This window comes from Cryptomeria japonica, chromosome 4 (genome assembly GCF_030272615.1).
Source record: "Cryptomeria japonica chromosome 4, Sugi_1.0, whole genome shotgun sequence".
NCBI lineage: Eukaryota > Viridiplantae > Streptophyta > Pinopsida > Cupressales > Cupressaceae > Cryptomeria > Cryptomeria japonica.
Genome location: NC_081408.1, coordinates 529,344,066 through 529,358,912, shown reverse-complemented (window position 1 = coordinate 529,358,912; position 14,847 = coordinate 529,344,066).

The window sequence follows — 14,847 nt, the reverse complement described above, 5'->3', positions numbered from 1 at the left end:
ATTTACTTGTAAATTGATTTTATTGTAAAATCTTTTAGAGTCGACCTACTAAAATTGGTCTTAGGTTATGGTATATATTTAAGATCTTATTTGTAAGATCGATAAGCGATTGGGAAAAATAATTATAAGAAGGTATATGTGAGAATAAGCAGAGCTATACACACAGACATCATTTAAGGTGAAGCAAGGTTTTTGTGAAGGCATATCAGAACTGAACCGGTACTGAATCCAGCATATGAAGATGCTATATTGAGCAGTACATTATTATTGGATTTAACCATCCAATTGTAGTCAGTGTGACTCCTATTTTTGTTTGAGCGGTGAGCTCTAGGCATTTGGCCTTTGTGCATGTGCAGACCCCATTTATATACACATACTATCTGTAGTAGTATCATCTGATTGTGGGTAATGTTTCCCACCATGGTTTTTCCCCTTACAGGGTTTCCACGTACAAATATTGGTGTTATGTATAGTGGATGTTATTGTCTTTTTGTTTCATGCATTAATCTTTACCGGTACTATAATTAACTGATAAATTGTCTATCGACATAAAGTCTAATTTACTCGTATTAAGCATTAAGGTTGGTTAAGTTGTTTTTGGTTTGAATTTGTTAGACAACTGATTCACCCCCCCCCCCTCTTAGTTGTCTTCGGGACCTAACAATTGGTATCAGAGTAGAGTCCTCTTTTTGCAGAAGTTTAACAGCTTGAGGAGATCAAATGTCTACTAACTATTTCAGGAAGGACAATCCTAAACTTGATGGAACCAGTTATGGCATATGGAAGATCAGAATGGAGACACATCTAAATTTCATTGGAAAGGACATCTGGGATGCTACAAAGAATGGCTACATTTCTCCTACTCAAAGTCAGCCTAATCCACCTACCTTAGGAAAAGATGAAGAAAATTATTGCAAGGCAAGAGAAGCATTTTTTAGCGTATTATTAGATCGGCAAATCATGGGATTATCAGATAGATCAACTGCTAAAGCTATTTGGGATCATTTAGAAAGATTGAATGAAGGAGATTCTACAGTCAAAATTGGAAAACTTGAAAGCTTCCGGGTCAGGTATGAAAATCTGAAAATGGAAGAAGATGAAAGGATTTTTGCTTTTATGGAAAGAGTAAATGAATTTTTTTTAGTTATTAAATTTTGTGGAGGAACCTTAAGTGAAGATGAAATTGTTTCAAAAGTTTTAAGAGGATTTCCACCAGCATATAAAATGAAATTTACTGCTATAAATGAGTTGAGAACAATGCCTAATACATCAATAACTAGGGATACATTGATTGGAAAACATTTAGCCTTTGAAATTGAGGAATTTGGTCCTGTTGCTACTATAAAGATAGATTTAGCTTTTAAGACATCAACATCATCTACACCATCATTTGAGAAATCTGATTGGAAAGCCTTTTATGCAAGAGAACTTGAGGAAAGCAGGAGAGAAAATGAAGAACTTGAAGCACTATTTGCAAGGAAAATGCCTAAAGGTCCAGTTGGAAGTAAGTATGCAGGTAAAGCACCCTTTAAATGTTTTAACTATAATAAGATTGGTCATATGGATTCAAGATGCCTTGATAGACATGCTAGACTAAGAGAAGAAGCTAAAAGAACATACAAGCCTAACCCAGAATATCAGAGATACAGATTTAAGAAGAAGAAAGATAAATCTTGCTATCTTGCTAATGAAGGAGTCACTGATGATTTTGATGAAGATCCGATAGACAATGGATGGGTTTTTGTTGCTATAACATAAGATCAACCAAAACCTACTGTTCAACCGGTAGAGCAGGTACTAGCAGCTAAAGTTGAAGTTAAGGATGAATGGATCATTGATTCAGGATGTTCGCATCATATGATTGGTGATAAAGGTAAATTCTTGAACTTTCAGGAATATAATGGAGGTCTGGTAAGATTTGGAGATGATAAACCTTGTTTGATCAAAGGAAAAGGTACTATATCTCTTGATGGTAAGCATAATACTGATAATGTTTACTATGTAGAAGGTTTAAAGCATAATCTTTTGAGTGTTGTTCAATTAGTTGAGAAAGGATTTCAATTACAATTCAAGAATGGAAAATGCAAAATTATGAACAAAACTGGTTTGGAAATAGCAACCGGTAATCAAACTAGAGGAAACATCTTTCATTTAAATAACAGTGAAAAGACATGCTTGATTGCACACATTGATGAAAGTTGGCTATGGCATAAGAGACTCTATCATGTAAATTATGATTGCATGGTAAAAATCAGTACTACTAAGGTAGTTAGAGATTTACCTAAGATTGTTAAACCTCACAATCCGGTATGTAAGGAATGTCAATTTGGAAAATAAGTTAGAGAATCTTTTAAAAGTATTCCAGAAAAATCCAATAATGCTCTTGACTTAATTCACACAGATTTATGTGTTCCAGCTAGAACTAAAAGCTTACAAGGTGATGGATATTTCATGCTAATCATTGATGACTATTCTAGAATGTGTTGGGTTACTTTTCTCAGAGAAAAATCAGAAGCACTTGGGAAGTTCAAACTATTCAAAGCAATGGTAGAAAATGAAACCTGTAAGAAAATCAAATGTCTGAGATCGGATCAAGGAGGTGAATTCACATCTAAGGAATTTAATACATTCTGTGAAGTGAATGGAATTAGAAGACAATTATCAACACCCCAGACACCACAACATAATGGAGTTGTAGAAAGGAAAAACAAAACTATCTTGGATGTAGCTAGAGGTATGTTATCTGAATCAAATCTATCACATGTATGTTGGAGAGAGGCAGTAAGCACAATAGTCTATACATTCAACAAAGTTCACATCAAAGGTGAAACTAGTAAGACCCCTCATGAACTATGGTTTGGTATTACTCCTACTCTTAAATACTTTAGGATATTTGGAAGTAAATGCTATATTAGAAGAGATGAGTATATTGGCAAATTTGATCCTAGAAGTGATGAAGGAATATTTCTTGGTTATTCATCTAAGAGCAAAGCATATAGATGTTTTAACAAGAGATTGCATAAAATTGTTGAGAGTACTAATGTGAAGATTGATGAACAGTTTAGAGGAACTTCAAGGTATATAGACTCTGAACCAGAAAAAGAGATACTAACAAATGAACCTACATTGAATCCACTGATACAAAATGAAGATCCAGTTACACCGGTTTCATCTAAAAATTCCATTGTAACTAAGGAACGACAGCAAACAAAGACACCTCGGTATGTAAGATTGAACCACTCTAAAAATTAGATAATTGGGAACAAGTATAAAGGAGTTATAACAAGAGGAACAATGGAAAATGAAGAGGTATGTCTTATTTCTCAAATTGAACCATCATCAATTAATCAGGCATGTGAAGATAAACACTAGATTAAAGCTATGGAAGAGGAACTAGAACAAATTGAGAAGAATAACACATGGACATTAGTTCCCTGGCCTAAAGACAAAAATGTGATTGGAACAAAATGGGTATTCAGAAACAAAATTAATGAAGATGGGAAGGTAATAAAAAATAAAGCAAGACTAGTGTGTAAGGGATATTCTCAGAAAGAAGGAATTGATTATAATGAAACCTTTGCACTGGTAGCTAGATTTGAGGCAATCAGATTATTCTTGGCTTTTGCAGCACACAAGAACTACAAAGTATATAAAATGGATATTAAATGTGCATTTCTAAATGGAGATCTTGAAGAATAAGTTTACATTGAGCAATCTGATGGATTTTCTTTGATAGATAACAAAGATAGGGTTTGCAGGCTAAGGAAAGCTTTGTATGGGTTGAAGCAAGCTCCAAGAGCTTGGTATGTTAGATTGGATAAATACCTTTTGAAGATTGGTTTTTCTAAATGTAATGTTGACAACAACTTATACTATAAAGTGACTAATGATGACATCTTGGTTATAGAAGTTTTTGTTGATGATATAATCTTTGGAGGAGAAGCTGGATTATGTAAAGACTTTTCTATTGAAATGCAACATGAATTTGAAATGTCTATGATTGGAGAGATAAAATTCTTTTTAGGATTACAGATTTCATAGACTGATAAAGGTATATTCTTGAGTCATTCCAAGTACCTGAAGGAGTTACTAAAGAAATTTGGGATGGAGAACTCTAAACCGATAAGCACACCTATGACTACAAATGACAAATTATCACTAAGGGATGAATCTACACTTGTTAATTCGACTAGGTACAAATCTATGATAGGAGGCCTACTGTATTTGACACAAACAAGACCTGATATTATGAATGTAGTATGTATTGTTTCAAGATTTCAGAGAAATCCTAGAGAAAATCATGAATCAACAGTAAAAAGCATTTTTCGGTACTTACAAGGCACTAAAAATCTTGGTTTATGGTATCCTAGAGATGAAAACTTTGAATTGTGTGCATACACATATGCAAATTGGGCAGGAGATGTGGATGACCGAAAAAGAACCACCGGCAGAGCATTTTTTCTTGGAAACAGATTAATTTCTTGGTTGAGTAAGAAACAAAGTTGCACATCTTTATCAACAACATAATCAGAATATGTTGCAGCAACAACTAACTGTACACAAGTATTATGGCTTAAGCAAATGTTGAAGTACATAAAGGTAAAATGCAAGGAACCTATAACTATCTATTGTGATAACACTGCAACAATTTATATATCTAAGAATCCAGTACTACATTCTAAAACTAAACATGTTTATATCAAATTGAACTTTCTAAAAGAGAATGTTGAAGCAAAAGAAGTAAAACTGGTTTATGTGAATACTACAGAGCAGATTGCAGATATTTTCACTAAGCCTTTGCCTAAGGACACTTTTGAATATCTTAGAGACCAGCTTGGGGTCATACCCTCACCGGTAGAGACTTAGACAGTTGATGTTTGTCATCAACCGACAGAACTAATAGAGAAATCTTTTATCCCAGCTTTGATGAGGAGAGCTACTTCTCAGGGGGAGTAGTTGGCATACTGAATTGGTTGGTATTTTGTATTTGAACCTGGCTTTTGTATTGGCTTTGGCATTTGATGTCAAAGGGGGAGAGATTGATATGGAAAAACACAAGGATAACACATGTTACGCTCAGGGGGAGAAATTGTTACTTTGGGAGAGACTCATTACTCTCTGTATCTGAATTTTGATTCCTGTTATGATCTCTTTTGGGAGATTATTGGTTTATTAGTTTTTGGCATTTATGTTTTGGCACTTTGATGGTTTTTCCATCTTGTGTTGCCATCAATGCCAAAGGGGGAGATTGTTGGTATTTTGGTATGGTTTTGTCATTGATGTCAACACCTATCAACACTTATCAACTCTAGCACTTTGGATAAATGGTTATGCTCACTAGCAAGCAAGTGACTTTATGCACAGTCACCGGTATTTGGTACACTAGCAGGATATATTGTTTATCGACAATTGGGATGACATGGAAAACATCTAGTTATGTCGAAGACATCATTTGGACACTTTGTCTTGGAGATATGTTCATTGGATTATTTGTGTTTGCATATTTATTGTTACCGGCAAATATGTCTAGATTAAGCACCGACGGGCTTATCTATTCCAGATCAGCACGACACGCTTTGGAGATGATTTTGTTGTTATTGTAAATGCATTAAGCCGACATGTTGAATCAGATATTGCATCGGTTATTGATTTACTTGTAAATTGATTTTATTGTAAAATCTTTTAGAGCCGACCTACTAAAATTGGTCTTAGGTTATGGTATATATGTAAGATCTTATTTGTAAGATCGATAGGCGATTGGGAAAAAGAATTATAAGAAGGTATATGCGAGAATAAGAAGAGCTATACATGCAAACATCATTTAAGGTGAAGCAAGGTTTTTGTGAAGGCATAGCAGAACTAAACCGGTATTGAATCCAACATATGAAGATGCTATTTTGAGAAGTACATTATTATTGGATTTAACCATCCAATTGTAGTCAGTGTGACTCCTATTTTTGTTTGAGCAGTGAGCTCTAGGCGCTTGGCCTTTATGCATGTGTAGACCCCATTTGTATACACATACTATCTACATTAGTATCATCTGATTGTGGGTAAGGTTTCCCATCGTGGTTTTTCCCCTTACAGGGTTTCCACGTACAAATATTGGTGTTATGTATAGTGGATGTTATTGTCTTTTTGTTTCATGCATTAATCTTTACCGGTACTGTAATTAACTAATAAATTGTCTACCGACATAAAGTCTGATTCACTGGTATTAAGCATTAAGGTTGGTTAAGTTGTTTTTGGTTTGAATTTGTTAGACAACTAATTCACCCCCCCTCTCAATTGTCTCCGGGACCTAACATATAGAATATGTGTCTCAATAAAATCTTTCTATTATGAAGGGGGTTTCTACTTCTTCCTCTCTTATAGGGGTTCGTGGTTCCCCTCAAGCTTCATTGTATGTGATACAGATTTGAGGGAAGAAAGTAGGATTGATCTTTCCCCTTTGTTCTTGTGATAATCAAAAGCTCTATACTGAGTGAAATCTCTATTTCTCAAAGGCTCTTTATCAAATTCATTGGTTTTGCCCTGAAGATACAAGTGCATATGACGCAAGAACACTCTATGTGAGAGAAATAGTTGTCTATTGATATAGAAAAATTTCCTTCTTTTTATAAGAGCTTTTGAACCAAGTTGTCTCTTCTTCAATTTGGTCTTTTGATGAAGATTTCTTTTTCTCAAGATATGAGTGATGGTCATACAAACTGATACTTTGTTTCACTTGATGTTTTGTTTACCAATGTTGATGTAGATTTGTTGTATGGATACTTTGTTTCAATTGTTTTGAATTCTTTAACAAGAAAAAACAACAAGCACACAAGCACAGTAATCTTGCCCCTTTTCAATAAAAGGCACAATAGATGTGGGTCTAAATCAACCCAATCATGAAATTTTTCACCCTTTTATAAATGTATTTTATGTTCCCAAAGCCTAAAGTCAGCCCAAATTTTTACTAGTTTGAAACAAGACGAAGACAACTCAAACACTTTTTATCCCTAAGGTCATGACCAGTTGCGATATTTTCAACCCACAACTTGATATTTCTTTAAATTTGGTACTACATAGCTTATGTATCTCATCGTGGAAGGTAAGGATGTGATATACTAAGTCTTGTATGAGCATAATAGATAGATGATCCCTATGATGGGGGAGTCACCACTTTCATCAAGCTACATGTAGCCTTTCAAAAAATCATGTTTCTACTCAAGGAAATATGTATGGTGAGTATCTTGGGAGAAAAACCATCTATGCTCTTGCACTGAACTTTTTCACAAATATCCTCAATCAATAGAACGGGTGAGCTTCTAAAAAAGAGGTGTCTAGTAATGTTTGATGTCTTTGGACGTAAGTTCATTCTGCAATGACTCACTTAAGAGCCTTGTAACTTGTAGTGGGGCCCATATGTCCTTTCGGCAAGTTACACTATACGAACAACTACACCCAAGGCTACAACTTTCTCTCTCACCTGATTTCTATAGCAGCTCGAAGGATTTACCGTGCAAGTTCATTCCCAAGAGTGATGTGTCTCTTGACAAACCTCTCTTAAAAATAGAAAATTTAGAGCGTTACTAACACTTTTCTCTTGCACCTAGGACAACGAGAGCCAAGGGAGAGGATAGTGGGTGTTAGAAATGGGACCACTCTATAGATTTGCACAAGCTTGCCAAACACAAAAGACACTTGTTCTTTTTAACCTTTTATTGCAATGTGATCTATTTGCTACTTGGAGATGTTGTTCCAACGGACATGATATTCTTTTTATTCCACAAAGCAATTTTTTTTCTAGCTAGGAAAGTGAAATCCTGGTCAACAAAATGAAATCACGTTTGCTTAAAAGAAAATCATTTTTGTAAAGAAATGGACAAGTTTGATTTGTTCTTTTTAACTTGCAAATAAAGGTTGATTGTGAATTTTATCCTTGCAAGAAATGAAAGATTTGCTGTTTTTTTAAGCCCAAATTGAAATGTTTTTCCCTAACTTGCAAGAAAGAAAAGTTGTTTGATTTGTTATTCTTTTTACAATGAGATTCTTTTTAAGCCCAAATGTTTTAATTGGTTTTTATCCCAAAATGAAAGATGAGATTCTTTTTAAACCAAAGGAAAATGAATTGTTTTTACCCAACTTGAAAAAGCTAAAAAGAAAGCAAACTCCTAATTCTAACTCCTCCAATCCTGCAAGAGATTTGTTAGTGACCTACAAGAAGAAAAAGTTAGTGAAATGTCTAATGTTTTGGTGGGCTTCCACAAGCCTAAGTTTAACTTTTCGGTTACAATTTTTTTTTTCGAACTCTCTGTTACAAAAGTGCTACTTTGTGAGAACACATAAGCGCTACTTCGAACAACAATGTCGAAGTACTTACAAAAGCGCAAAATAAATAACAACAACGCTGAAATATGAACAACAACGCTAATTAAAAAATTTTGACAGAATTAAAATACTGACAGACAAAGAGCGCAAAGGCGCTATATTATTACAACAACACTAATTAATAAAAAAAAGCGCTACAACTCTAGCTAAAGTGCTACAACTATACCAAAAGTGCTAAAACTCAAACAAAAGCGCTAAAAATCTTCTGGCAAGGGCACCAAAACATGAGACAAAAGCACTAAAGCACAACCTGTGTGTGAAATTACAAGAAAATCACAAAAAAGTTAGGCTGAAGATTAGAAGGTTGTGTATTCGATTCACATCGGGTTCACCAAATGATGCACGCTAAAAGGGAGGCACACGACAAGTTCAAATCGTTAGTATGTTAGTGACAACAAAAATGAAACACAAATGAACTTATGAACCTAAACATGCATATCAAGAGAGATAAAAAGCATACAACAAGAAGCATACACAAACGAAATAGGGAAAGAAAACCCCCCAAGATGCTCCCCAACATGCTCACAGTTGTTCATCCCTTGTTCCTCTCCTCTCCAAGTCCTACATGAGTGTAGCTCTCAACTTTTAACACTATTTATGGTGTCTTATGAATATTCAAGATGATTATGAAAATGAGAACAAATACCTATGCAAGTGTAAATAAGTTATTATGAGAAAGCACCTAATTAATCTATATTAATTTTAGCAAAATAACAATGCAAATGTTTCTAAATACTCTCTTAAAAATGACTATAAGTTTGATGCACAAAGGTTTCTTATTTTTGAAAATGAAGGAATGGGCTCTATTTATAGGAAAAATAGAGAAATGGATGGCTGAGATTGAGTAGTCTTAGCAAGGGCTAGGATTGAAAGTTAATCAATCCATGTGAGGGCTTTCAACCCAATTCCATGATGACAAATGTCAACATGAGATGGCTTGAGAGGAGAGGGAAGAAGTATTAAATTCTTGAGATGACATTTACCTTGGGAGGGTTTGTTTAGGATTGAGATAGTGAATAAAGCTTTTATCCAATAAATAATGCTTTTATCCAATGGAAAAACTCTTGTGCAAGAGTTAGTGGGGATAACCATAGTCAAAACAATAAATGCTTGAAGAGACCCATGAGTTAAATGAGGATTGAGTTAGAGAGAAAGCCTCTAACCATGTCGGCAAGTTGAGCTAACCATTAATGGTTATGTAAGAGCCATAAATGGTTATGTAAGAACCATTAATGGTTTGGAAGACTTTAGGGGTTAACTTGTTGAAGGATAGAAAGCCTTTAATGCATTTTAAAGACTTTGGAGGCTTTGAGAAGTGACTTCTGTTTGCTTAGGAATGTGACAATAATTAGGGAGGGGGATTAGGCTAATTAGGAATGGATTAGAAGAATCTAGAAGGGGATTTAGGATGCAAGTGGATTTGGTGGGTGAGAAAAAATAAGATTTTAATTAATATAAAATTCATTTATTTCAACTAAAATTGTGCAACTTGCATTTGTAGGAGAATGCAAGTGGGAGGGTTTAGAAATTCAAATAAATATTTATTTAAATGAGGAAAAGGGATTTTAACTAAACATATATGCTTTATTCATTTAATTAATTGTGAATTTGGTTTAATGAATTAATTTAAATAAATTGAATAATTTATTTAATTAATAGGAGAAGAGGTTTAAGATGAATTAATTAAATTGTTGACTGATGGTTTAAATAATGAAATAAATATTAAATATTCATTTAAATATTAATTTAATTAATTGTTGACTGATGGTTTAAATAATCAAATAAATATTAAATATTCATTTAATTAAGTGGACAGATTTATTAATCTACACTTTCATTTCCTGTTGCTTCTTTTCCTTCATAACACTTGGTCATATTGTGTTGTTAGGATTTCAAGTTCATTTCCTTTTCAATTTGATCTCAAAGCTTTCATGTATCATTTATGTTGCATTATGGTGATGTTATTAGCAAAATGCATTTCATATGTTAATCACCTTAAGGCTTTTGTAGATCCCAATCTTAGAGATCCTAATCCTTGTACCTCTCCTAGGGTATCTTGTGTAAATGAGATGAGAGCTACTATATCAACCAATGATCTTTTTGAAAAAGAGAAAGCATTGGAAAACAATATGGGCCCATCTTCTTCTCATACGCATACCCTTGAGCAAGGGGGCAAAATCATAATATCAACATTCTTACATCTTTAGACCCTCCTTATTCTCCTAGGACTTATCTTCAACATCAAAATATATGTAGAGAGGATGATGTTATGCATTTTATTCATGATCTTTCCCCTCACATAGAACTAAGTAAAGACAAACCTTTAGATCATGAAAATGTTCATTCCCAATCTCCCATAAAGGATAAGCATGACAAAGGAAAGCAGATTATCCTTTCACATGATATTCCTTCTTCATCTATAAATCCTTTTATTTCCCCTTACACATTAGATTTGAAAGAAATTCATGATCTTATTCCCAAAACTAATCATTTGCAACATTCTTATAGTCGTGGCTTTCATATAATAACAAAACAAGGTTTCCAAGGACAAGGACTTGGGAAATTTGAGCAAGGAATTTGTGTCCCTCCTAAGCAAGCTACTACAGAAGATCTAGGAAATCAGACTCATCTCTTTATGGATGAGCTCCTTAAGCTCCAAAAATTCAAAAACTATCTCCAAGGGCAACAAATCAAAAGAGCTCGCAAGAATGTTTCTTCTTCAAAATGTCAATTTTGCTCATTTCATCAAACCCATGATCATAATCATGATGATTGCCCTGATTTTCAAAAATCTATTCAAGATGGGATAGATAGTGGCAAAATTAGGATCATGGCTAATAATCCTTCTTCTTCTAATAATTCTTCTCCTTCATGTCAAGACAATGAGCTAAAACACATTTATCATCCTGATAGACAACTAATTTGTTTCCCTTATCATTCACACCTACCACAGATATAGTATTATTATAAATCAAATATTAAATCTTACTTTTCAATGCAAAACATTTCTTCGTATCATTATTGGGCTAATGATGAAATTGACAAAAGGAATTGATATCAAAATAAGGGGATGCTAGCTTAGATGGGTCAACTGGTTTTATAGGAGGGATTTTAATAATGTTTCTATGTAACAACTGAGACATAATACTATGTAAAGATTCATTCAAAGGAGTAAATTGTCCTTCTCTTTTGAAAAATTTAAAAATAGGAGGCACACCTATTGTAGCATTCACATTGTTGTTGTTGATTGTATCATTGAACTTGATGAAGCTTTTTGTTGTTTTGAACTTCACAAATGGTTGTTGAACACTCTCCCCCTTATCACTTGGAGCCATAGGAGTAGATTGCTCCATTTGACTCACAGCTAGTTGATAATTGTGGAGTGTTGCGCACAACTGCAAAAAGGAAGTAAACTCAAACAAAAGAATCTTTTCTCTAATATCTTTTTGCAAATTAGAAATGAATTTTTTTTAATATCATTATCAAGTATAGGAAAAGAAATTTGAGCACACAAATGCTTATATCTACCAATGAAATCAATCACTTTTTCTTTAACACCTTGTTTACAATGCATTAAATCAGTCAAAGTGATTGTAGGACCAATGTTGTTTTGAAATAGTTGAATGAAAGCATTTGCTAATTGTTGAAAAGAAATGATAGAATAAGAAGGCAAAGAGCAATACCATTCTAAAGCCTTATCTCTTAGTGTTCTTATAAACAGTTTTGCAAGTAATCTTTGATCTTAAGCAAAGTCAATGCACAAGGTTTGAAATGTTTTGACATGCGTTAGAGTATCACCTTTTCCATTATAGAGTTCCAATTGAGGGACCTCAACATGTTTAGGTGGGACTACTTTAACAATATCAAGAGAAAGTGGGCTCGCAACATCAAATGTGGGAACATTAAACTTGGATTGACTCATGGAAGCAATTTGTTGTTGTAAGGAAGACACAGTTTCAACAAGATTGCTAATGGTCGCTTCAGTAGAAGAATTGATGTTAGACATTGTTGATTGAGAAGGTGGTGTAATATTATTGAAGAAGGCATGGATTGAGAATAAGGTGGTAGGACATAATGATAAGTATGAATAGTTGATTATTGAGTAGGAAAAGGGACACTTAAAGGAGGAATAAAATTGTTGAATGAATTGCCCCCTTGTGTCACATTGATTGGTTGATGGATAATAGGAACACTTATTGAAGACATAGGTAAAGATGGAGGATTAAATGAAGAGGAGGAATTTCCCCCATGACTAATTATTGTAGGAATGACATTTTGAGTTGAAGTAGCCATGATGTTTGAGGTAAAAGTGGGAACACTAGTCATAGGAGTAGTCAAAGGAATAGAAAAATTGATTTGTGTTGAAGGTTGTGAATAACCTAGGGTTTTAGCACAACTGTTTATATGCAGGACATTGGAATCAACAATATGAAAAATGCCACACAATATATCAATTTAATTCTTATCACTTTGAATCATGTGTTTAAGTCCTTCAATTGATGGAAGAGCTTCACTATTAGGGTACTCTTGGGACATCCATTGTTGAAAGTTATCAAATTGATTGTCCAATTTTGAAAGTTGATCTATGGAAACTCTAGTCAAAGCTTCTTCTTGTTCACCATGGGATTCATCAATTGGATAAATAGGGATATGATTAGGATGGGAAGAATTAGCATTATCTTCATTAAAGAAGTCACCCAAATTATACTCCATCTCCTCGGTAATTAAACCTTGGGAAGCCTTAATTATAATGCTTCGTCTAATGGGGACGGTATAGGTAGGACTAATAGTGGTAAAACTCATGCACTAGAGGGAAAATTTGAAATTCTGAATTATAGGAACAAAGTTTACAAAAATTGAATAATACAAAATTTGGGAAATAATGATTAAACATTTTGAACTTTGTTGAAAGAAGAAAATGACACAATTTCCAATAATAATTTTATGATAAATGAAAGGAAATTGGAATTTAAAATTAGGGCCAATGGGATACCACTTAATTTCAAAATTGACAAAATCAAAAAATTTAAAATTAGGGCAGAATATAATTAACCACTCAATTTTTAAAAATTTTCTTGAAATTTGAAATGTTGAATTTTGAAGGTATTTTTTATTTTAGAGAAATCAAAAGTCAACAAAACCAACCAATATTTTGGATTTAAGCTATTAAATACAGTCATAACAGCCTCTCAAAATTTTGGGAAAAAAACCAAGGACTGTGTTGAAAGTGCACACAGTCCAACCAACTTTTTTCAAAAAAATTCAGGGATGAAAGTTACGATGATTTTAAAGCTAATCCCAAAAAATTGGTGGATTTTATGATCTCTAGATATGTGAAATTAAGGTTTGAATGTGAAAATAGGACCCTATTAGGGTTTTGAGAAAAACAGAAATGGAATTGCAAATTTGAAAAGGGTCAAACCTAATGGATAGGGACACCTTGAAAAATGTTTAGAAAACTAAAATTGATTGAAATCTACACAAAATCCAATTAAATTTGAAAATTAGGGTTTTAGGACCTAACCACTTAATTTTTGAAATTTTGAATTTTGAAAAAGGAGTGAAATTGAAATTTTGATTTTTAGGACAGGAAGATAAGTCTAAAAACAATCACAAATCTGAAAATTAAATGGAAATTCAATTTTTCCACAATTTCAAGATGATTTTCAAAAATTAGGGTTTTGACAATTAACCTCTTAATTTTGTGAATTTGATTTGCAAATTGAACAGGACAATGAAGAAATTGAATTTGACAGACAAAGCAATTTTTAGATCTAAGACAATAGCAAGCAATCTTTACAAAACATAAGTTCAATTTCAATTTTTAAAAACTAGGGTTTTGAATGAATTAACCGCTAAGTTTGCAGAAAAATTAAACTTGTAAATGAAAAATATGCAATGATTTTCAAAATAAAGCATGCAAGACGTTGGGTTCACCAAAATGTATTGTGGTGAAAAGTGAATGATGGAGAGATCAAGAGGAAAACTTTTCTTCCCTCCAAGGAGAGATGAAAGTTTCACTGCGGATTCCCTTCAATCACCTCATGCACATTACATTTAAAAGAGGGGGGGAAATTCACTAGATCCAATCTCTTAGGAAAGAGATTGAATACTAAATGGATTGATAATGGTGTGAAAATGAAAAACTAACCCCTCTTTTATAATGGAAAATGTTTGAATTATGTGTTTTGAGACTAAGTGTAAAAGTAGCAAAGAATTGATTATAACTTGAAATAGAAGCGTGGGATGAAGTTGTGCACCTGGATCTGGCAATAATATGTCAAGACGAAGATTCCCTACCAATTTGAGGAAAATTTGTTGGGACCGTGTTGAAAGTGCACACAGTCCTCTGAAAAATCCGCGAAATGAAAAGGGTTTTTCTGCCTCTGCAAATGGAGTCGAAATCTCCAAACATAGCTGCTCACCTACAACCTATACACAGAAAAGAGAGGAAAAGGGGTTGGGATTGGGGGT